Source organism: Syngnathus typhle, unplaced genomic scaffold, assembly GCF_033458585.1.
Source record: "Syngnathus typhle isolate RoL2023-S1 ecotype Sweden unplaced genomic scaffold, RoL_Styp_1.0 HiC_scaffold_28, whole genome shotgun sequence".
Taxonomy (NCBI): Eukaryota; Metazoa; Chordata; class Actinopteri; order Syngnathiformes; family Syngnathidae; genus Syngnathus; species Syngnathus typhle.
Genome location: NW_026871934.1, coordinates 386555 through 411607, shown reverse-complemented (window position 1 = coordinate 411607; position 25053 = coordinate 386555). Strand labels below are relative to the sequence as shown.

At 45.2% G+C, this 25053-nt stretch overlaps 1 long non-coding RNA gene across 2 annotated transcripts in view; it reads right to left on the bottom strand.

Annotated features, from left to right (window-relative positions):
• Nucleotides 1–2969: 2969 nt before the first annotated feature.
• The window catches only part of LOC133147092 (uncharacterized), a 33367-nt gene continuing 11283 nt past the window's right edge, over nt 2970–25053 (bottom strand). The window contains exons 2-4 of one of the 2 annotated variants that reach the window (XR_009711506.1): nt 17525–17654; nt 5794–5931; nt 2970–3245 (exon numbers count right to left, since the gene is read on the bottom strand). This is a non-coding gene — a long non-coding RNA (uncharacterized LOC133147092). Of the gene's footprint in view, nt 3246–4956; nt 5932–17524; nt 17655–25053 lie in introns of those variants that run through there. The other variant, XR_009711505.1, reaches the window with a different exon arrangement.

Genomic DNA, 25053 nt, shown 5'->3' with positions numbered 1-25053 from the left:
CTACAGACTCGCCGGGAGCGAATTGGCGGGACAAGGCATCTGGCTTCGTGTTCTGGGAGCTTGGGCTTAGCGCATGGATGGACAGAGTAAAACGAGAGAAAAACAAGGACCAGTGAGAGTGGTGAGGATTCAGGCGTTTGGCGGACTGTAGATATGACAGGTTCTTGTGGTTGATCCAGACCAGCACCGGTTGCTCAGTGCCCTCCAGCCAGTGGGCACTGGCCATTCCTCAAGCGCCACTTTAATGGCCAAAAGTTCCCGGTCACCGACATCATAATTCCTCTCTGCGGGTGACAGACGTCGACAGAAAAAGGCACAGGGGCGCTCCGAGCGCTGTGTCAAGATAGCCCCTGCTCCACTGTCGGAAAAGTCAACCTCCAGGGTAAATTGTTTGCTGGGATCTGGATGAATCAGGATTGGTGCCTGTGAGAACTTCTCCTTTAAAGTGATGAACGTGGCGTTGGCTTCTTGATTTGTCTTGGTTGAGGTCAAGGCTGCTAGGGGAGTGGCTGTCTGACTGTAGTTGCGGATGAATTGACTTCGATGAATTGGTTCCGGTTCTCTGCAGTAGGCCGGTCCAGGACGGCCTTGATCTTGTCGGGGTCAGGCCGAACCTGACCTCCCTCGAGAATGAATCCTAAGAATGTGACGGAATGTTTGTGGAACTCGCACTTCTCAGCCTTGACAAATAAGCGATTTTCCAGGAGATGCTGCAGCACCAGGCGGACATGATGGCGATGTTCGGAGGGGTTCCGTGAATAGATGAGGATGTTATCAAGGTAGACAAAGGCGAATATGTTGAGGAAGTCCCGAAGGACATCGTTGACTAAGGCTTGGAAAACTGTGGGGGCATTGCAAAGTCCAAAAGGCATGACCAGGCACTCGAAGTGGCCTAGCGGGCTCTTGAAAGCGGTCTTTCACTCATCTCCCTGGCGGATCCTGACCAGATGATATGCATTACGCAGGTCGAGCTTGGTGAAGATGGGGGATTCCTGGACTGGTTCAAATGCTGATGAAAGGAGGGGAAGAGGATACCTGTTTTTGACGGTGATGAGGTTGAGGCCACGGTAGTCAATGCAAGGGCGGAGAGTCTTATCCTTCTTGCCCACAAAGAAGAAACCTGCCCCCAGGGGGACGGGCAAATGATGCCAGCGGCCAGTGATTCATTGATGTAAGTCTCCATAGCTTGTCTTTCGGTGCATGAGATATTGTAGAGTCTACTGGACGGTAGCGGAGCTCCGGACAGAAGCTCTATGGCGCAATCATAGGGGCGATGTGGTGGTAAAGATGAAGCCTTGCTCTTGTTAAAAACCTGTCTTAGGTCATGGTATTCTCTGGGCACCTGTGAAAGGTCAATCAGCCCAGGTTCCTCGGATGCTACTAGGGGCGGGCGAGATGACGCGGCAGACTGAAGACAAGAGGACAAGCACGTCGTGGACGAGGTTGTGTCTCTGGAGCCAGGGGAAACCAAGTACAAGAGCTGACTGTTTTACGGGGAAGACATAAAAGGAAATTACTTCACGATGGTTGCCAGAGATGACTAGCTCCACGGGTCTGGTGCATTTGGTTATGCAAGAGAACCCTCTCCCATCCAGGGCAGAGACAGCGAGAGGCGTAGGGAGGGGCTCCGTCTCGACTTTGGCTCGGGAGACAAAGTCCTGGTCGATCAAGTTTCTCTCGCACCCCGAGTCGACCAGCGCGGATAGCTCGTAGTGATGGTTGTGCACAGACATCATGGCGGGTAGGGAGAAGCGAGGAGACTTAACACTTGTCGGCTGGTCCGGCGGTCCTCCCCTCATGACCGTCGGACCCGCTCTTTTGGTCGAACTGGACAGTAGGCAATGAAATGATCCGGGGAGCCGCAGTACAGACACTGTCGAGACTCGCGGCGCCGCTACAGCTCCTCCGGGGAGAGTCGGGCCCGACAAATCTGCATGGCCTCGGGTTCTGGAGAGGACTGGCTAGGCGATCGCCTGGGCAGACTAGGCCTGGTTAAAAACTGTGATCTCTCCTCCGTCCGCTCCCATCGGGAGCTTCTCCGTCTCTCCCTAATTCAATTGTCCAACCTAATGGCCAGGGAAATCAGGTCATCCAAAGTCCCTGGTTCTTCCAGGACTGCCACTTCGTCATTTAAGGACTCATTTAAGGCTTGAAAAAAAAAACGTTTTCAAGGCTACAGAGCCCCACCCGGACGCAGCTGCTAACGTCTGAAACTCAATGGAGAAATCTGACACGGTGCTATTCCCTTGCCTAAGCCCCCACAACCGGCGAGACACACCGGTCTGATCGGTCTCGGTTGAAAAGGTCTGCTTAAATTCCTCCAAAAACTCCTCGTAAGAACAGCCAAAATGCCTGCAGTCAGCGAAACCGGGCTTCTGCCCATCGCAGCGCCTTGCCCGTGAGGAGTCCCAAAATAAACGAGATCTTAGCTCCGTTGTGGGAAAAAGACTGGGGAGACCGATTAAAATCTAACGAACACTGCAGGAGGAAACCTCCGCAATTACGACCTTCTCCTCAGAACTTCTCCGGATGAGGGGAACGAACCTCGCCAAAGTGCAGACTCGGCAGCGATGCGGAAGAGCTTGAGGCGCCAACTGGCGGTAAGGGGGTTTCTCTGACCTGGGTGTTTTGGAGCAATCTGGTCACTTGTTCCAGCTGATCATTGGTTCGCTGCTGCTGCTCCAGGAGGGCTTGGAGAGTGGACTCGTGGGATTGGAGTTGGTATTGTTGTTCCGCGAGGGCGCGTCTGATTGGCCTGAGTGTTCCGTCATCGTTGTAATGACTGATTTGACCCACATGCAGAAAAACCAACTCAGATGTCCAGAATGAGTTAGGAGTGTTTATTGGAGGAGCTGCGGTGAGGTAGAGCGGGATGATCAGAGTCAGGAGCGGGGCAGCAGTGGCGGGGCGTGAGGACTTCAGCCAGAACGCGGTGGATCTTGGTGGTGATCGGTGGAAGTAATCTGCAGGATGCACAAGACCTGGTCAGAGGAATCAACGTGACTGTGGCGGAGATCTTACTGCAAACCAGAGGAATCTGAATAGCGTGGCGTGGATGAGCAAGGCGAGAACTAGGAGCAAGATCAAGGAGCAAGATCGAGGAGCTAGAGGCACAACCGTGGAGATGATCACACTGGTAGGGACACTCAGGCGACGAGCAGTCGACAGCATGCTCCTTAAGAGCACTCCTTAACCAGCCTGATGAGTCACACCTGTGCCCTCTGCACTCTGCTCACAGTTGCTCCCTGTGGATAAAAGAAACATGCCACCCCGGGGCCCTGACAATCGTCAGTTGCAGTTCCAATTATTCCACAGGCCTGAAGAGCCCTCATGCGGTTTAATGTGAAAATAACGTGTGAAATGATATAATGTGTTAACATAAGTCACTCCTGAGTATAAGTCGCACCCCCAGCCAAACTATGAAAAAAAACTGTGACTTATCAACATTTGTTGCGGGTATTGTGACAGCTGTGACTGAGCGTGAAAAAGTTCTGGAAGAGGAATGCGGGAGTGAGAGTGACGGTATGATACAGGAGAGTTACTGGCAACTCCCTACCTTATTTTGCCATAAATTGTTTGACAGTGACAGCTGATACAGGAGAGTGACCGGTAACTCCCTACCTTGCGTTGCCTTGAATTGCTTGAGACACACAAGTACAAATTCTGCACAACTGAGTGTGCTGCCTCGTAGCGCAGAGTGGCAAGAGCGGTCGCAGCGAATGAAGTCCTTAACCCAGCGCGTCACAGGTTCAAGTCTTGCTCTCGTTTTGCCATCCTCATTATTACTAATGTTATTTTTACTACATTAAAATAATTTGCAACTGTTTCATCAGATATTGTGGCGCTTATCCAGTACCAATTGCACATATGCGACTGCATCGACTTCTGTATTTGCAAGGAAAGGGGGAAGTGACATATGCTGTAAAGCAGGGGTGGCCAGCCAGTCAGAGACTAAGCCAAATTTTTTTACTGTGTACCGCAAAGAGCCACATACCATCCCCCCCCTCGAAGCGAACACGCAGCGTTTGACGTCCCATTAACTCCCCCCCCCCCCGAAGCGAAGTGAACACGCAGCGTTTGACGTCCCATTTACACCTCCCCCCCCCGAAGCGAACACGCAGCGTTTGATGTCCCATTAACACCCCCCCCAAAGCGAAGTGAACATAAAAGAGCCGCGTGAAACCCGGCAAAGAGCCGCATGCGGCTCGCGAGCCGAACGTAAAGGAGCCGCATGAAACCCGGCAAAAAGTCGCATGCGGCTCGCGAGCCGCAGGTTGGCCACCCCTGATGTAAAGCATGTGAGCACATTTTTTTGTGTGGCAGGTCCACCTCAATTTTTATTTGTGCCAGTAAAAGTAATAAAGACACCGCCAGGCAATCACAATGGTACAATTCAACTACAGTAATCCCTCGCTACATCGCGATTCGATTATCGCGGCTTCAGTACGTCGCAGGTTTTTTCAAAAAAAAAAAAAAAGAAGAAATTCACAAATTCAAAATAAATTGAGGAATTATGGCACGAAAGTTGCCCACACGCCAACAGAAGGCAGGGAGTGTCCACAGAATTGCAGTACGACCACTTCTACCTTTAAATAAAAAAAGTTGTTATAATAAGAGTTCTAAAAACATTTCCAGTATTGTCCATTGTTATAAAAAAATAGTAATAATAAAAGAGTTCTAAAACCATATTTATAGTATGTACCTTGTTATAAAAAAGTTGTTATAATAATAAAAGTTCTAAAAACATATTTTGTTAAAAACAAACAAAACATGTTTTTACATATTTACAGCATGTATACTTTAGCTACATGTCTCACACACACACACGCACGCACACGCACACATACACGCACGTATAATGGTTATAATTTCAATATTTATACAAAAATGTTTATGTTATTTATATGTGAATAATATATATATATATATATATATAATATAAAATATGCACTTAAATGGTTTCATATACATTTATTGACACACAAAAAATGTACAGATGAGCGGGTGACCCTACTTCGCGGATTTCACTTATTGCGGGTGGTTTTTGGAACCAACAGCTTCATACTCCAGGCTGTTAGGATCCTGAACTCTCTCCATCCTCTCCCCCCTCCACCCTCGGCTACATGATGTCCTGACCTTTTAGGCCACGATGGCTGCCTTGCACTCCTCCACTTGCACTACTCCTCCTGTACTTTTATACTGACTGTCTGCTGTATGCCACCATTTCCACTAAGTTGCTCTTATTTATTCATTGCTCTTATTTATTCATTGTATGTGCCTTCTTATTTTTACTTTTTTTATTGTTTCCTTGAATGTGTAATATGTCTTGTCACCGTGGGATAGTAGGAAACGCAATTTCGATCTCTTTGTATGTCTTGACATGTGAAGAAATTGACAATAAAGCAGACTTTGACTTTGACAAACGCACACGCGCGCGCACACACACGTATCATATTTATATTTATATTATTTATCCATTGTTTCTGTATGTCATTTACACTACGTATTAATATACGTAGTATTTACTTGTTTGAAACTATTATTTAATGTTCTAATGATAACATATGCACTTATATGGTTTAATATACACTTATTGATACATAAACAATTTATGTATGTTAAAAAAAGGGTGACACTACTTCGCGGATTTTCACATATTGCGGGTGGTCTTGAAACCAATTATTCACGATAAACGTGGGATTACTGTAGTTCTAAATCGAGATTTCATCAAAACGGTTACAAATACATTTTAAGGAAGGTCCAAATTCTTGACAGTGCTGCTTTAAATAATACCTGGAATGGCAACTTTATTTGCCTCCATTGCTCACCACTTGGAGAGCAACTGGTGTAGCAGTCTTGTCACCACCACAACATTGAGGCTGTTTCCTAGAAGTTTGTAACACTGCCTGGTGGGGATTTGATCTGGAAAAGCTAAATAAAGACATTAAAAAGACAAGTATTATTTCAACATCTGGTACACAACTGTACATATACAGTACAACATACAAATGGTTTCGCATTGTTACGTACAATGAAGTAATGGAGTCAGGAATGTTGGGGATGTGTTTACTACAAGCTAAGTATGAGATTAAACAAGCAACTAAAGCTTTATGATACTGCACTGTCAAAGAGCTATTAACAGCTAAACAGCTTAAACCCACTTTTGTTCACAGTTTATTTTCTTGTTGTAAAATGACATTGCAGTGGTTCATCATTTCATTCTGTCCATCAGAGTATCGACGTGAAGTGGTGACAAAGGGCAGGTTGCTTTAGCTCAGCATTCACTGCAAACAAGACTGAACTTAGATGGGCGTAGGATTGTCATTAAACCCATTGAATATTGTGGTGATGTGACGGCAAGATACCTTGAATAAAATGTTGTTTTTGAGAACATAATTCTAAGGCCTTTTAGTGGAGTGTCCCTATGTAGGATGTTATATTGCGTGTTTACATAACACATGCATTCTGATCTGAAGAAAGGGTGTTTATCTTAGTTCTACTACTTGTATAAAAGTCAAATTGTACTTGATGGAAGTCTGACTAACAGCCTGATACTCTCTCCTGTCCAGTATTCAGAAACCCCCATGCAATTTGGTGTGCCCAAGAACATTGCAGGAAAGCAAGTACAGTGCTTTTAAAGAGCCTAAATCATTTGGATAATCGTATCGCCAAAGAATGGATGAATTCAACATCTAGCGTATGAAGTACTTTGACGAATACCGTAATTTTCTGACTATAAGTCGCATTTCTTTTCATAGTTTGGGGCGACTTATAATGAGGAGCGACTTATATGTGAATTTTTCCAAAGATTTAAAAAAAAAAAAGTGAAACCGCGATAAACAAACGGCGATGTAGCAAGGGATTACTATAATTTGAATTTCAAGTGACGTCAGCGGCACGGCGGTTGTTTACAAAAAAGACAACGATTGATCACGGGAGGACGGACATGACGAAGGGCCCCACGTACTACCGGCATGATTAGCGGCTTTGTTTCTAAGTGACACGGAGGACGAAGAGTTTGAAGGATTTAAGGATTTGGAGTGACACAGGAGGTTTGAAAAACTATTATGACTTTTACGCTTGCCCGCTCCTACTCTACGGAGCTCTCTTTCATCTCCGTGGATAGAAGTCGGGGGCCGGCGCTCGGCCGGATGGCTGTCCGGTGTCATGTAACATGGGGTGTGGGGGGAACAGATGGGGCAAAAAGTGAGTATAAATTGCTCCCAGGAATAAATTGGCAGGGCTGAAATTCCAATTTTTAGCAGCAGGTGGTGCAAAATTTGAATTGAGAATTATTGAATAAATTGGCAGGGCTGAAATTCCAAATTTTTCCAAGAGATGGTGCCAAAGATGGGCAAGACAAGCTGAACTAGCAAAAATAGAAATAAACAGAATAACACGGGGTCGGTTTTTGGGTCACGCACGGAAGCACAAATGAGTTTTTTAATTTTTGATCTTAATTTCTTTGCTTGGCTGAAATATATTCTGTAAAAGTTTATAGCAATATTATCACTCAATTAGACCAAGGTGCCCGCCACTATGAAAATGGCGGTGTGTTAAAAATTGTTTAAAATATTGACTCAAGTTTGGATTTTTGATTTTATGGTTGAAGTGTAACTTTGAAGTATTATTTTTACAAAAAGAGAAGTGAAGAAAAGAGGAAGTAGGGGTGTTGGCCGAACCTTTGGTGGGACAGATGAAGGGCGGAAACAGCTGTCAGAAAGCAGCAGATGTATAAGCGTGGGAAACTGGGCAGTATAGAGGCCAGCGAAAGGGGGGGGGGGCAGAGAAGTCTATAAAAAGACCGCTATAGGCAGCTACGGGGCTCTCTCTCCCAAAAAGCGTTCATACGTGAAGAAGCCCGTACGAGTTCCAAGACTTTTTCTAAGCCTCCGAGATCTTTGTGTGAGACGCAAGATCGCTTGCCTGGATTAAGTTGGGTTTACTCAAAATAATTGGACTGGACAACATTGCATGAGGAACTAGGTGAGGGGAACAACCTTTTCTGTATTTACGCGAGGGGGGGGGGGGGGGGTTAAGTCATCGAGGCCAACCGGGGTCCCAAATTGGAATTTTAGAAATAAGATCGAACTGATCACTTGACTTTATTTCCACCAAAAAATAATGCCCAATTGGTAGCTACCTTTTCCTTCTTTTCTGAACTATGTTTTACAATCAAAGTAGTCCGAGATTGAATGATTTTATTTGCACGTGTATCAGTGAGTGGGATTGTTCAGTATTTGGAGGAATTAAGATTGGTAATTCTATTTCATGCTTCTTCAATAAATGTGTTTTATATACTCATTTAATTCGTTGTGCGCGAATTTGTATGATATATGCAATTGTTTGTGGTTGGTTTGATTTTTATGGTATGCAATCATACCGTAAGAAATAAAAATAACAAAGGTGTTTAAACTAGATTAATTGGATTAGTGCAGAGTTAAAAGGAATTTAATTGTCCGTCGAGCGCGGGCCCGTTCTTATTTTTGTCGGGCCGCGTCAAAAGCTAAATCGGACAACTTTGGGAATTAAATTGCCTTCATAATTATTTGAGGGATGAGTGCATCTCGTTAAACATGTAATTCGTTCAAATATTGGCTTTACTTGAGTAAAATAACGAAGGTGTTTAAATTCGATTATTTGGATTAGTGGTAGAGTTATAATTAGTAAATGTACGTCGGGCCCCGTCAAAAGCTACATTGGACGATTTTGAGGGATTAATTTGCCTTCAAAATTAATTGCAGGATAATTATAATTTGTGTAAATCATTTGGATTTGTATTAAGAAAAATATTATTCTTTTTAAACAATCGAGTTCGTTAAAGCATTCCAAAGCTTAAGTGTTTATATATACACTACCGTTCAAAAGTTTGGGGTCACAAAATTGTTTGGGTGACCCCAAATTTTGAATGGTAGTGTATATATTTATTTAGATAATTATTTATAGATTATACATATAATCTGTGTAAAAAATCTTATTATATATATGTATATTTATATTCATAGATTATATATAATCTTATACAAATATAAAATATAATTTATAATATTTAATTCATAATATTTCATTATAATAATATTTACACTACCGTTCAAAAGTTTGGGGTCACCCAAACAATTTTGTGACCCCAAACTTTTGAACGGTAGTGTATATAATGTTAGAATTAACGATTTAATGCATTAAATTCCTTCTCAAATACTATTATCGTCATACTTCCACTAATTTGATTTTTCTTCGAATAAAGAGAAGTAGGCTCGCTACTTCCGCAACAAAGTAGAGCAGATCCGTATCAAAAGTTACTTCAGCAAAATTAGTGCAAGGGTGCGCTAGAACAACAAATTCTGAGGTCTTAACAAAGGCATCTAAAAATATCCGTAACATAACACAAGCCATCATTATGGCGCGGTCATTTCTACGACTCGCCTCGAATTGAGTTACTCGGCTCGCGCGTCGGATGACTTGAGAGGGATTGGCGTCATAAAGAAATTAGATTGATTCTGGTAGAATTTATTTAACTCGGGTGGTTAGATACGGACGAGTCTCTTCACCCCGGCTTATCGAACCTGTTACCGGTGAGCCGGTGGCACTTTGATAAAAAGTGCGCGTTTGACACCGGGGACGGTGGATGGGGCTCGGTCATGGCTTTTACGCACGCCCGGTCCTATTCTATGGATCTCTCTTCCACCTTTGTGACTGGAAGTCCACGTCGCCACACGCCTGGAAGTTTGTTTTGTTAAATAAAGAGCCGTTTACCAAACCCACGTCTTTCCTTGTACTTTGTTAACGCTACAATATAGTAATATACACTACCGTTCAAAAGTTTGGGGTCACAAAATTGTTTGGGTGACCCCAAACTTTTGAACGGTAGTGTATATATTTATTTAGATAATTATTTATAGATTATATATATAATCTTCTGTGTAAAAAATCGTATAATATATATGTATACTTATATTCATAGATTATATATAACCTTATACAGATATAAAATATAATTTATAATATTTAATTCATAATATTTTATTATAATAATATTTACACTACCGTTCAAAAGTTTGGGGTCACCCAAACAATTTTGTAACCCCAAACTTTTGAACGGTAGTGTACTAGATCTGTGGAATAACGACGAGGCTGACGTCAGGGCGCACGCGCGGCGTTGCTGACAAAGGACGAGGAATTTGATCGATGGATTTCATGATTTAGAGTACACAGATGGTTTGATAATATTATTGCTTCCATAATAGTTTTTTGATATCTAATTTATATATCATTATATAGGCCTGTGGAATATTTTTAAGTGCAAGTGCCGTCAGTGGCGTGCAACCATTGTTGACAAAGGACGATCGATGGATTTAATGAATTGGAGTGACAGATGGTTTTATAAACGTGTTATTTATGTAATAGTTTTTTTAATAACTCTGAATGTTACGTCAGGCCCGTTCTCAGCTCTTCGTTAGTGTTCATGTCACGTTAGCATACCTATCGTTTAGCCTGTTGTTGCTCGTTCATGTCTGTTCTTGGTGTTGGATTTTGTCAAATAAATTTCCCCCCCAAAATGCGACTTATACTCCGGAGCGACTTGTGGGTTTTTTCACGTTATTGTGCATTTTATGGCTAATGCGACCTATATTCCGTATTTTAGTCCGAAAATGACGGTATTTAAATTTCTCATTTATCACTTATACAGTTTACTTAGTGTAGTTGATAGAACTCGAGAGGGGCTGGACTCTCTTCCACTCTGGAGTTGCCCACGGCGAGAGGCGTGGAGCAGGTGTGGGTATACTTATTGCCCCCCGGCTGGGCGCCTGCACAATGGGGTTCACCCTGGTGAACGAGAGGGTAGCCTCCCTCCGCCTTCGGGTGGGGGGATGGGTCCTGACTGTTGTTTGTGTCTATGCACCAAACGGCAACTCAGAGTACCCACCCTTCTTGGAGTCCCTGGAGGAAGTGCTGGAGAGCGTTCCTTCTGGGGACTCCATCGTTTTACTGGGTGACTTCAATGTTCACGTGGGCAATGACAGTGAGACCTGGAAGGGCGTGATTGGGAGAACGGCCGCTCCGATCTGAACCCGAGCGGTGTTCTATTATTGGACTTCTGTCCTCGACACAGATTTTCTATAATGAAAACCATGTTCAAACATAAGGGTGTCCATGTGTGCACTTGGCACCAGGACACCCTAGGCCGCAGTTCGATGATCGACTTTGTAGTCGTGTCATCAGATTTGCGGCCGCATGTTTTGGACACTCGGGCGAAGAGAGGGGCGGAGCTGTCAACTGATCACCACCTGGTGGTGGGTTGGCTCCGATGGTGGCGGAAGATGCCGGTCCGACCTAGCAGACCCAAACGCTCTTAGGGGTGTAACGATTCATCGATACACATCGATTAATCGATATAATGCTCTACGATTTGTTGCCATCGATGCTAAACGTAAACATCGATCTAAATCGCCCGTTTTTGACCTTGGACATTAGACGCGACTTTATTTTGAAATCCAGTTCATTGTTGCTTGCTTCCTCTTTCCGGGAGCAGTCCGCGGCGTGTTGTGTTGTGAGCAGAGCAGGCAGGTGGAAGGGGAGCCGACAACTACGCGGCTCCTGGGCTGGTGCTATGGCTAGTGTCCAAGAAGACGAAGAAATTCGCTCCCCTTTGGGCTTCAAGTCATTCGTTTGGAAGCACTTTGTAATTTCCTAAATAAAGAGTTTGCAGTACCTTGTTGATTTTGCGTATGAATTGTTATAAATCAGGATATTGTTCTATATCGATTGTAGAGCACTATATCATGATGTATCGTGAATGAATCACAGCAGGCTTTAAGATATCGGCAAATATTGTATTGTGGTTCTTTGTATCGATAATCTTGAGGCATGCCTTGCGGAGATCAAGCAATGGATGTCTCTCAACTTCCTTCGTCTTAACCCAGATGAAACTGAGATGTTGATAATTGGTCCAACTCGTTATCAACACTTATTCAAGGAAACCGCTATAACTATAGATAACCGTACTATCACTCAGTGCGATACTGTAACTAATCTCGGGGTAATATTTGACCAAACTCTTTCCTTTCAAAAGTACATTAAGAATATAACCAGAATTGCGTTTTTTTCACCTTCGTAATATTGCAAAGATTCATCCGATCCTCTCGACCGGTGATGCGGAAACTATTATATATACATGCGTAAGTCACGTCGCGCCTGGACTACTGTAATGTACTATTCTCTGGTCTTCCTAAGTCCCGCATCAAAAGTCTACAAAATGCTGCTGCAAGGCTGCTCTCACGGACAAGAAAATTTGATCACATTACCCCAATATTAGCCAACTTACATTGGCTCCCGGTCCATTTAAGATGTGACTTCAAGGTTCTTCTATTAACCACTGCATGGCTTAGCGCCTTCATATCTCGTCGACCTAGTTGTTCCTTATGTTCCGTCTCGTAACCTTCGTTCGCAAAACGCTACCTTTTTAGCGACACCGAGGGCCAAGAAAATGTCTGCAGGCTCTAGAGCATTTTCTATTCGGGCTCCAGAGCTTTGGAATGCCCTACCAATGGATATTAGGACTGCTACCTCAGTAGAAACAGTCACGTTTAAAGTCACATTTCTATGACATGGGCTTTAACTAACCTGTAGTGGCCGATTCGGCTGGAGTTTGTTTTCTCTCCCTCTCCACCCCCTCCCGGGCTGGGGAGGTGGTTAGGTGGCACCCAAGCTGACAGCGGCTATCTGGATTCTCGTGGGCCAATTCAGGATGGGGGAACTGCAGCTCAACCTCCTCCAAGACACTGCCAGGACAATTGAGGGCTCCTTCGGCAGCCCTTCGCTCTGACATGGACATCCACTTTTTATTTCATTGATTTCCATATTGTATCATTTGTGCCCTCTCTGCATCCATTTCAACCTGGTGATCCTGAAAGGGGGATCCTTCCATCTGTGGTCCCTTCACAAGGTTTCTCATTTTCCCCTGGTAGGTTTTTTTTGAGTTTTTCGTTGCCCTTTTGGGAGCTTAAGATCAGGGGATGCTTTCAGAATAATTGTCAATTTTTGTCTAAGTGAAGGCCTTTGAGACTGCTTGTGATTTAGGGCTATACAAATAAACTTGACTTGACTTGATATGATATCGTATCGTGACAAAACCCGCGATTTACACCCCTAAACGCTCTGTGAGGGTCTGCTGGGAACGTCTGGCGGAATCCCCAGTCAGGAAGAGCTTCAACTCCCACCTCCGGCAGAGCTTTTCCCACGTCCCGTGGGAGCCGGGGGACACTGAGTCCGAGTGGACCTTGTTCCGCATCTCCATTGTTGAGGCGGCCGACCGGAGCTGTGGCCGTAAGGTCATTGGTGCCTGTCGTGGGGGCAATCCCCGAACCCGCTGGTGGATACCGGCGGTAAGGGATGCCGTCAAGCTGAAGAAGGAGTCCTATCGGGGCGTTTTTTCCTGCGGGACTCCGGAGGCAGCTGACAGGTACCGGGTGGCCAAGCGGAACGTGGCCTCTGCGGTTGCTGAGGCAAAAACCCGGGTGTGGGAGGAGTTTGGCGAGGCAATGGAGAATGACTACCGGACGGCTTCGAGGAAATTCTGGTCCACCATCCGGCGTCTCAGGAGGGGGAAGCAGTGCAATGTCTACACTGTTTACAGTGGGGATGGCGTGCTGCTGACCTCGACTTGGGACGTCGTGTGTCGGTGGGGAGAATACTTCGAAGACCTCCTCAATTCCACCTACACGCCTTCCATTGTGGAAGCAGGGCCTGGGGACTCTGAGGCGGACTTTCCAATCTCTGGGGTCGAAGTCACTGAGGTAGTTAAAAAACTCCTCGGTGGCAAGGCCCCGGGGGTGGATATGATCCGCCCGGAGTTCTTAAGGGCTCTGGATGTTGTGGGGCTGTCATGGCTGACATGCCTTTACAACATTGCGTGGACATCGGGGACAGTGCCTCTGGATTGGCAGACTGGAGTGGTGGTTCCCCTCTTTAAGAAGGGGGACAGGAGGGTGTGTTCCAATTACAGGGAAATTATACTCCTCAGCCTCCCTGGTAAGCTCTATTCAGGGGTGCTGGAGAGGAGAGTCCGTCGGGAGGTCGGATTCAAATGGAGCAATGTGGCTTTCGTCCTGGCCGTGGAACACTGGACCAGCTCTTCACCCTGGAACACTGGACCAGCTCTTCACCCTCAGCAGAATCCTCGAGGATGCATGGGTTCGCCCAACCAGTCCACATGTGTTTTGTGGACTTGGAGAAGGCGTTCGACCGTGTCCCTTGGGAGGTTCTGTGGGGGGTGCTTCGGGAGTACGGGGTACCGAGCCAACTGATAAGGGTGGTTCCCTATCACCGATGCCAGAGTTTGGTCCGCATTTCCGGCAGTAAGTCGGATTCGTTCCCAGTAATGGCTGGACTCCGCCAAGGCTGGCCTTTGTCACAGATTCTGTTCATAATTTTTATGGGCAGAATTTCTAGGCGCAGCCGAGGCGTTGAGGGGGTCCGGTTTGGGGACCTCAGCATCGCGTCTCTGCTTTTTGCAGACGACGTGGTGCTGTTGGCATCTTAAGGCCGTGATCTCCAGCTCTCACTGAAGCGGTTCGCAGCCGAGTGTGAAGCGCTCGGGATGAGGGTCAGCACCTCCAAATCCAAGTCCATGGTCCTCGATCAGAAAAGGGTGGAATGCCCTCTCCGGATCAGGGATGAGATCCTGCCCCAAGTGGAGGAGTTCAAGTATCTTGGGGTCTTGTTCATGAGTGAGGGGAAGATGGAGCGTGAGATCGACAGGCGGATCGGTGCAGCGCGGCAGTAATGCGGACTCTGTACCGGTCCGTCGAGGTAAAGATAGTTGAGCCAAAAGGCAAAGCTCTCAATTTACCGGTCGATTTACGCTCCTACCCTCACCTATGGTCACAAGCTATGGGTCATGACCGAAAGAAGGACATCCCGGATACAAGCGGCCGAAATGAGTTTTCTCCGCAGGATGTCCGGGCGCTCTCTTAGAGATAGGGTGAGAAGCTCGTCATCCAGGAGAGACTTGGAGTAGAGTCCACGTTGAGAGGAGCCAGATGAGGTGGCTCGGGGATCTCATCAGGATGCCTCCTGGACGCCTTCTTGGGGAGGTGTTCCGGGCATGTCCCACTGGTAGGAGACCCCGGGGACGACCCAGGACGCGCTGCAGAGACTATATCTCTCAGCTGGCCTGGGAACGCCTTGGGATGAGCTGGATGAAGTAGCTGGGGAGAGGGAAGTCTGGGAGTCCCTCCTGAAGCTGCTGCCCCCGCGACCCGACCCCGGATAAGCGGAAGAAGATGGATTGATGGATGGATAGTTGATAGAACTACACTACCGTTCAAAAGTTTGGGGTCACAAAATTGTTTGGGTGACCCCAAACTTTTGAACGGTAGAGTATATATTTATTTAGATAATTATTTATAGATTATATATATAATCTTCTGTGTAAAAAATCTTATAATATATATCAGGCATGTCAAACATACGGCCCGCGGGCCGGACCCGGCCCGTTGGATGATTTGATCCGGCCCGTCATAAATTTCTGAGTATGTCAAAAAAAGAAGCGAGTCACTAGCTCATTTCTATCAAAAGTTATGATTCTTTAAAATAAATACAACTCAAATGCTCCCTCCGGCCGCTAGAGGGCAGTAAATGTGTAAAAGAGCTCACGTCCACCATGCGGCACTGACACGAGTTAGTACCAGGAAATAAACATTCGCTGGTTAAGCAGAGGTGTAGTACTCAAGCGCTTCTTTGAGCTACGAGGCAAAATTGTGGGAGACGCAGCTATCCAGCGGTGGCACCACGCACTTCTCATGTCTCACAGCTGTGCGTCCGAAGGCACCGGATCGTCCCGATTTGGATAAATATAAAGACAACATAACAGATTTGCTGCGAGAGTTTGAGCGGAGGTTTCAGGTTTTCAGTGAACTTGAGAACAAGTTCGGCTTTTTTCGCTCGCCATTTACAGTGAAGCCTTCTGGTGTGCCAGCTGACATTCAGCTCGAGCTTATTGACTTGCAGTGCGATTCCGCTATGAAGGATACATTTGGGTCCGTGGGATTGGATACGTTTTATCAGTATCTTGTGCCAGGTTACCCCAAAATAACAGCCATGGCTGCAAAGGTTCTCTCCATGTTTGAGACTACTTATCTTTGTGAACAGGTGTTCTCCGTGATGAACAATAATAAAACAAAGCAGCGCTCAAAGTTAACAAATGAACACTTGAATGACATTGTTAAATGTGCTGCTACTCAGCATTTGACACCTGATATCGACGCACTTGTAAAAGCAAAAAATGCCAAGTTTCAGGAGCCAGCAGCAGCAAGTAGACTGCAGGAGTGCAGTGAGAGAGAAAAAAGTGTGATGACACGACATTTGTTTGCACGCATGAATAGAAATCATTAAAAATAAGATTAATCTGGTTTCATATTAAAGACAATTAATATTGTGCAGTATATTCTCAGCTTCAGTAGGCCCAGCCTAGTAGTTTGAGCTGATGTAGTCTAATCTTATTGCCCATGCACTGCTAAAACCTTTATTTTGTAATTTTATTTATTATTATTTCAAAGCAGTATGACAATTAAGGCAAAACATTTTTTTTCATAGCTCCCACTTGAGTTTGTTTAGTGTGGTGAGTTGGTTCAGGTGTAAAACTGCATTCACTCAACTGTTAAAATAAACCAGTTGTTAACACATTCAATGCCAAACATGAAAATCATTTTTTTTCTCCATTGTTTGTGAATAAATGTGTTATGCTTAGAAAAGATCCCTTGTCATCCGTGATTATAATATGTAGGGTAGGCTACAAATGTAGGCTGAATGATAAAGCATAGTACTGAAAAACAAAGCTAAATAGTTGGAGTTGACATTCTTTTACTGATCCGGCCCACCTGAGAAAAGAAACTCTGGATCCGGCCCCAGAGCCAAACTAAGTTTGACATGCCTGATATATATGTATACTTATATTCATAGATTATATATAATCTTATACAAATATACGATATAATTTATAATATTTAATTCATAATATTTTATTATAATAATATTTACACTACCGTTCAAAAGTTTGGAGTCACCCAAACAATTTTGTGACCCCAAACCTTTGAACGGTAGTGTATGTTAGACTTTTTTTTTTTAAACTATAAGTAGATGGATTGATGGATGGATAATTGATAGAACTACACTACCGTTCAAAAGTTTGGGGTCACAAAATTGTTTGGGTGACCCCAAACTTTTGAACGGTAGAGTATATATTTATTTAGATAATTATTTATAGATTATATATATAATCTTCTGTGTAAAAAATCTTATAATATATATGTATACTTATATTCATAGATTATATATAATCTTATACAAATATACGATATAATTTATAATATTTAATTCATAATATTTTATTATAATAATATTTACACTACCGTTCAAAAGTTTGGAGTCACCCAAACAATTTTGTGACCCCAAACCTTTGAACGGTAGTGTATGTTAGTCTTTTTTTTTTAAACTATACAACAGTGGTGATGGTTGTCATACTTACAAAAGCTTTTTGGGAAGCCCATTATGTTGGCGACTTCTCTTGGGGTAAAATAACGAAGCTTCAGTCCCTGCAGTTGTTGAAGTTTTTCTTCTTCCGAGAATTGGTCCAGATTTTTAAACACACACTCGATCTACAGAACAACAAAGTTGAGATTCTAAAGATTATATTATGAATTACTTCAATTAGAAATATAATAAAATAAAATAAAAATGGCCTCCATGTTTATTTCTACAAAATCCCAACTCAAAGGGCAGAACCTTTGAAATGTGCTACGTGTTGTTATGACTTGTGTTAAGGCCCTACTATCCTGAACCCAATTGAAATTTCCAATGACGTGTATGAGGGTGTTGGCATCATAGATGGCTATGGAATGCTGAAATTATAACATCATGATCACAGCATGCATGATGTCATGAGGGTGCTCACAAACCCACCTCTTTGGAATCAATTACTCGGGGACCAGAGACAAAAATCATTCTAACAAACCAAATAAATGGGTGGGTGTAGTCGCTGTAATGGCGGCAGTGTGGGCCTTGCGTTCAGCACATTTTCTCTGGGCCTTTGTGTTGCTGGGAAAAAATCTGCGATGTACTAAAGACGCAATAATCGAACCGCAATGTAGCGAGCTCCAGTCGTGAGCCTGCATCGCCAGTTTGCCCAAACTCCAGAGAATGCATCACTCAGCTGTTGGTGTCGATGCTGAGGTCTCTGAGGGAAGCTTTCAGGCTGTCTTTAAAGCGTTTCTTCTGTCCTCTCACGGTCTGTTTGCCCTGCACAACTCGCCATACAACAGCTGTTGCGGCAGTCGGCTGTCAGGCATCCTCACGACGTTTCCAGCCCATCTGACCTGTGCTTTCTGTAAGAGGGTGTAGACACTGGGCATGCCGGCTCGCTCATGAACCTTTGTGTCAGGGATTTAGTCCTGCCATCTGATGCGGAGGAGTCTGCAGCGGCAACTCGGGTGAAGATGGTTGAGCATTCGGGTGTGTCTGCTGGAGACCATCCAGGTCTCGCTTGCATGGAGAAGGGTGGTAAGAACCACTGTGCGGAATTAGATGAGACAGTGCATTTTAGCTGCAGAGAGGCTGCTCAGTTCTTGCTTTTAAATCAACCATGGTCCGGCTAATCTCTTTAATATGTTGAAGTAGTCATAGGTAGAGATGTCCATGTAAATTTCAGCAATTGATAGCTGTTTTTGGACAGTTTAAGCCAGGGATCGGGAACAGAGCCATATAATGCCCATTTAAAAAAAAAAAAAATCTCCCGTGAGAGCCATACGGTTTAAAAACACAACAACAAAAAAAAAAAAACGAGACCAAAAAGACCAACGATTTTTTGAGTGTACTAATATATTCTTTTTAATAACGTTTTTTATATTGAAACCTAGAAAAAAACTCACCACTAATGATACTTCTGGGGCTGCATTGTTCTGCTGATGGCTTTGTAGTCCAGTTGATATCCGGTGAGGTTGCGCTTCATGCAGGGGTTGAGGCGCTCATCAGTCATAATGGCCCGATCGTGAACGGTTCTTGCTGACAGAGGCATGTCTTTTATCCGTTTGAATAGCTTTTCTTTATCCGCGAAGTCGTCAAAAAGTTCATTAGCCACATCAAGCATAAATGTTGAAATATTCACCATCAGTAAATGGCTTTCCGTTGCTCACAATTGCTAATGTGCCAGCAAAACTAGCTGAATTAAAGTCACCTTGTCTAGTCCATACTGTTGTGGCTTTATGCTCTGATACACTGTTGTAGTGTTGTCACTAACCGTGGGTTGCTTACTGGTTGTTTCACCAATAATACACGGAGGCAAGGATGCAGTACAAGTCGATCTTTTACTGCCCGCTCAGTCAACATCTCCCCGACTCTCAATACAGACAGACCACACAGTCGAGCACCGAGTGCTCGATTCCAATCTACCACATCCCTCTTTTCCAACTGAGAAGTAGCTTATCTAGTATCGGTTACCTTAACTCTTTGGTATCAACATTGATCACAATTTCGACATGCATATATCAATTACAAACAAATCATGTTTCAACAACCCAAATGGCTTTCAACAATCTTTTTTTTTTTTTCCTTCCGAACCTATAACATTTTATAACACTTCACGATAAACACAAAACATCCACACTTTAATTTCTCCATCACTTTCTTTCTTAACATTGAGTAACAACATCACTTTGTCATTCAGTGTACCTGGCAGGGCGCCTAACTGCTCTGCCACTCCTGGTATAGCATGTGGGCATGCTGTCCACAGGCACAGGACAAGGGTTGCGTGGTACCGGTTCCAGTGGTGGTGAGTCCACTGTTGCAGTAGCCTGAGTATGTTGAAACTCAGAGTCCAAATGTTCATCAGGGTGAGAGTCTTTGAACAGGCTTGGGTGTATCTTTCTCAGATGTCGCCTGTTCCTCCTGCGTGTCCTCCCTGCCGGTGTCTGTACAGTGTAGGAGCGTGGTTCATCTCGCTGCCTGATGACAACCGCTGGCTCCCAGCCGCGTCGCGTCTGCATGTGCACCGTGTCTCCTGGGGTCAGCACTGGCAGTTGCTTTGCACGCTGGTCGTAGTGTTGCTTTTGCCGGGACTGCAAGTCCTGTATTCTTTCGAGAATATGCTGTGGGGATGACTGTTTCAGCACAGCACTGGAACATGGAAGTGTGCTGCGCAGGACTCTACCCATCAACATTTGTGCAGGTGTCAGGTTTAGTCCTGTCACCGGTGTGTTTCTCAGCGACAGCAACACTAGATGTGGGTCAGTGCCAGTCTGCACTGCTTTCTTCAGCGCGTGTTTTACCGTCTTTATGGCCCGCTCCGCCATTCCATTTGAAGAGGGAAAACCTGGGCTGGAGTGTGTGAGCTTGAACTCCCATGAAGCTGCAAATGACTGCATCTCATAGCTGGCGAATGGGACATGATCACTCACTACCTCCTTAGGTATCCCATGTCTGGCAAAGACAGACTTCATCTTCTGAATCACCGTGCGAGCTGTTTTATCAGTCAGGTTGAGCACTTCTGGATATTTTGTCAGGTAATCCACCAACAGCAGGTATGACTGACCATGCAGCTCGAAGATGTCAGCTCCAACTTTCATCCATGGCAGTTCAGGAACCTGGTGTGGAATGAGTGGCTCAGCCTGGTGTCTGGGCTGTAGCTGCTGGCACTGCACACATTTTTCCACCATTGTCTCTATGTCTCGTGTCATGCCAGGCCAGTAAAGGACTTTTCTCGCTTTAGCTTTAGTACGCTGCACGCCTTGGTGTGCAAGGTGCAGCTTCTCCAAAATCACTCTCTTGAAGCACTCGGGTATTATGATTTTGTCTCCGACCATCACAATGTCATTCACGATGCTGATATTGTCCCTCATTGGCCAGTAACTGTGTAGTTTACTGTCCAGACTTTTCTTTTTCATGGGCCAACCCTTCAAGTGTCTCTCACATACAGCTTGTAACACGCCATCTGCTGCCGTTGCTGATTTCAGCTGGCTAAGTGTTTCGTTACTCAACGCGTCTGTGGCTTCCAAGGCATACACAACTCTCTCATCACAAGGGTTCTCATTGAGATTGCCACTGTCATTGCACGCTGTGGCGCGTGAGAGCGTGTCCGCGATGTACATGTGTTTGCCTGGTGTATATGTCACATTCAAATCATACCTCTGTAGTTGTAGAAGCATCCCTTGCAGCCGTGCTGGCGCTTTGCTCAGTGGTTTGCGCACAATGACCTCCAAAGGTTTGTGATCAGACTGCACTGTTACTGTTCTTCCGTAAACATACTGGTGAAACCTTTTAGCAGCAAACACTATGGCAAGTAACTCTTTCTCGATTTGCGCATATCTTTTTTCAGTGTCCGTGAGCGCTCTTGATGCATAGCACACCGGGTGGCCATCCTGCAGCAGACAGGCTCCCAGCCCATCCTTTGAGGAATCTGCTTGCAGAGTCAGCGGCTGCTTGTGATCGTAGTACCTCAGAACAGGCGCCTGTGTGAGGGTAGACTTCAGCGTCTGTAGTGCTGCGCTGTGGTGTGGGCACCACTGCCATGCTACGTCCTTCTTTAGCAGCTGTCTGAGGGGTGCCGTGAGTGAGGCTACATTTGGTATGTACTGCGCCAGGAATTTTGTCATTCCCAGCAGGCGTTGGAGACTTTGTTTGTCGTCCGGGGTCGGCATGTCGACAATCGCTTTGATCTTGGCGTCATCAGCCCTCTGTCCTGCTGCCGTGATGATGTGTCCCATATATTTTACTGTGTTCACTTTGAACTGGATTTTGTCTTTGTTAAATTTCACATTGGCAGACTTTGCTCTCTCCATTACTTTCTGCAGGATTTCATCATGTTCTTGCTCTGACGATGCTGCTATAATCATGTCGTCTGCTATGACGTACACACCTGGAATGTCGCCGAAGGTCTCACAATTCTTTTGTTGAAAGACTTCACTGGCCGACCTAATCCCAAATGGTAGCCTGAGGAAGCGAAAGCGTCCCCACGGCGTGTTGAAGGTGCAGAGCTTAGATGATGGCTCATCTAGCTTGATCTGCCAGTACCCATCCTTCTCATCCAAGATGGAGAAGATGGATTTTCCAGCCAGTCTGCTGCGCACATCTTCAGGAGTAGGAATGGAGTAATGCTGGCGCTTGACTGCCTCATTCAGGTTGCAAGGATCCAAACACACCCTCAGCGACCCGTTCTTTTTCTTAGTGGCAACAAGACTGTTCACCCATTCTGTTGGTTCATTCACCGGTGTTATCACTTTTCTGTTTTGTAAGTCTTTGATTGTCACTTTCAGCGCATCCATGATGGAGAGGGGTACATTCCTGCATGCGTGAATCACAGGAGTGACGCTGGGGTCGACGTGTATGTGATGAACTCCAGGAAATTCCCCCAATCCTGTGAATACATCAGCATATCTTAGTAGTAGCTCCTCTTTGGTGGCTGGCGGTTGTTGTTGTTGTGGAGCTTTTGCCGCGAGCGACCCCATCCTCTTCACCAGTTGCAGCTCTTCACAAGCCTCCCCTCCTAGAATTGGCTTGTCTGCTTGGCTACTCACGTGGAAGTCCAGCACAGCCTTGCGTTTAGACGTTCTGCATTCTAAAGATGCAACACCATCTGCTGTCAGGCGTGCCCCTCCAAAAGCTATCAACATAGTCTTTGTTGGACGCAGCTGAACGGGACCTGGTAGCTGCTGGTATAGCTGCCTGGGCAGCACATTAGCGTCAGCACCAGTGTCCAGCTTGAAGTCAATTGCAACACCTCTGATCGTGGCTGTTTCGCGCCATACAGTGTCCTTTGTTTGGTGTGCTGTTTTCTTGGTTCCATTTCCAATCATGCCTATGTATAAACAGTCCATTTCTTTTTCTAAATTGTTTACAGTCTTTGTCTTACAATGGCTATTTTTCTCATAGCCACCCCTACACACCTTTGAAAAGTGGTTATTTTTTCCACATTTATGACACACAGCGCCGTAAGCTGGGCATTGACGAGGCTCGTGCTTGTTTCCGCATTTACGGCACACAGTCATTACCTGCTTCTTGTAGCTTGGTTTGTTCTTGTCCCAGCTGCGTGTTTGCACTCTTGCTCTATTTAACGCATCCACTGAGGCATCATGGACAACAGGTGACGCTTGCATCGCTTGTATTTGTGACTTGGCGAGTTCTGCTGATCTACATGTTTCCATTGCTCTGCGTAAAGTAAGTGCATTATCACGTAACAGTCTCTCTTTCAGATGGGTATCACTAATGCTGAACACCAATTTATCCCTTATCATGTCATCTTCATGTCTTCCAAACTCACAGTTCTTGCTCTTCTGACGTAGTTCTGTGATGAATCTGTCCACCGATATTCCTGATGACATTGTGTGTGACCAAAACTGATGGCGTTCAAAAACAACGTTCTTTTGTGGACTGCAGTAGCCTCTGAATGCTTCCAAAACTTCCTCCATCGTTGCTTCCTCCCCTTCTGGGGTAATGGCAAGTGTATTATACACTTCCAGCGCCTCTTCGCCGACAGTGTGGAGCAGGATGGCAATTTTAACCCCCTCATTTTTATCCACCGCGCCAGAAGCAACCATATAGAGCTGGAAACGCTGCTCCCACCTGCGCCAGTTTTCAGCGAGGTTCCCCGTGATTATCAGCGGAGACGGTGGCCTGAACTGCTCCATGTCGGCTGTGTTAGCTCCCGTTAGCTTGCCGCTTATCTTCGGTCAACACGTGTTGAATACTGTCCTTGACTTACTCCGTAACACCGTCTTCTGACACCATGTTGTGGCTTTATGCTCTGATACACTGTTGTAGTGTTGTCACTAACCGTGGGTTGCTTACTGGTTGTTTCACCAATAATACACGGAGGCAAGGATGCAGTACAAGTCGATCTTTTACTGCCCGCTCAGTCAACATCTCCCCGACTCTCAATACAGACAGACCACACAGTCGAGCACCGAGTGCTCGATTCCAATCTACCACACATACACTGAGTTGCTGTTGACTAGCTTGACTAGCTCGGTCCACTCACTATGAAATGTTCGGTAATTGTCATCTTTTTTTCTCTTCGCCATCTTTCTTGCTTGCCTGGCACACACCAGCTAGCTAGCTGAAATTTTAAATAAAGCGGATGGAATTTTACTTCTCATGACTCCGTAGGCACCGTGTTGTCCAATAAAAATCACGCTTTTATTTTGTCCGACTTCGCGTCACCCTTCTCTACACCGAAGGGCAGCTGGGATTGGCTGATATGACGCAACCGTGGATTTCAGCGGAAGAAAACAGATGGGATGGATTGCAAACGTGATCATATTTTATATTTTGAAAGCCAATTTAACATTTTGATTTCAGTCTATCTATTTTTCACTTTGATAATAACAAAATCATTTCTGACTTCGATTGTGTCAACAGATGTCAGATTTCTCCGCGAACCAGACACAGTCACCAAAAGAGCCATATATGGCTCGCCACCCATAGGTTCCCGACCCCTGGTTTAAGCGATAGTCTGTACAATGATTTCCAATTATCATATATGTGCCAATTTTTCTTTACTGTCCTATCACGTCTCGTCTCCGCTCCTGCTCGTTTTTTTGTGTGTCAGTGTTGTTATAATTTCCGTTCGCATCTCTGTCCCGCCTGTGTCCTCCTACCAGTAATCACTGTCATTGCCATTACCTGCCTCTCGTTACCAGTCTTGTATTTAAATCCTGTCTGCGCGTCACTCCCTTTCGGATCGTTCTGTTAAGCCTGTCTCTATTAGCCCGTCCTGTTTGCCAGTCCTGTCGTCCTCCCTGTTTGCTCCTGCCTTTTTCCCGGTTTGCCAGTTTGTTCCTGCCTGTTTGCCTCTCTGTTAATCCTGCTATGTCCTCCAGCCTCTTTGTTCCCCTCATCCTCTACTCCACCACCCTTTTCCCTTCAATAAACCGTGGTCCAAGCTCCATTTGGCCGCCCTGCTCCATTCCGCACGTGACACGTTCATTTAATGTATTTCTTCTTCTGCATTCTCTAAGAGCTCCTCCAAATTCTCACCATGGCACAAGTGGGTTGTGTCATCTGCAAATA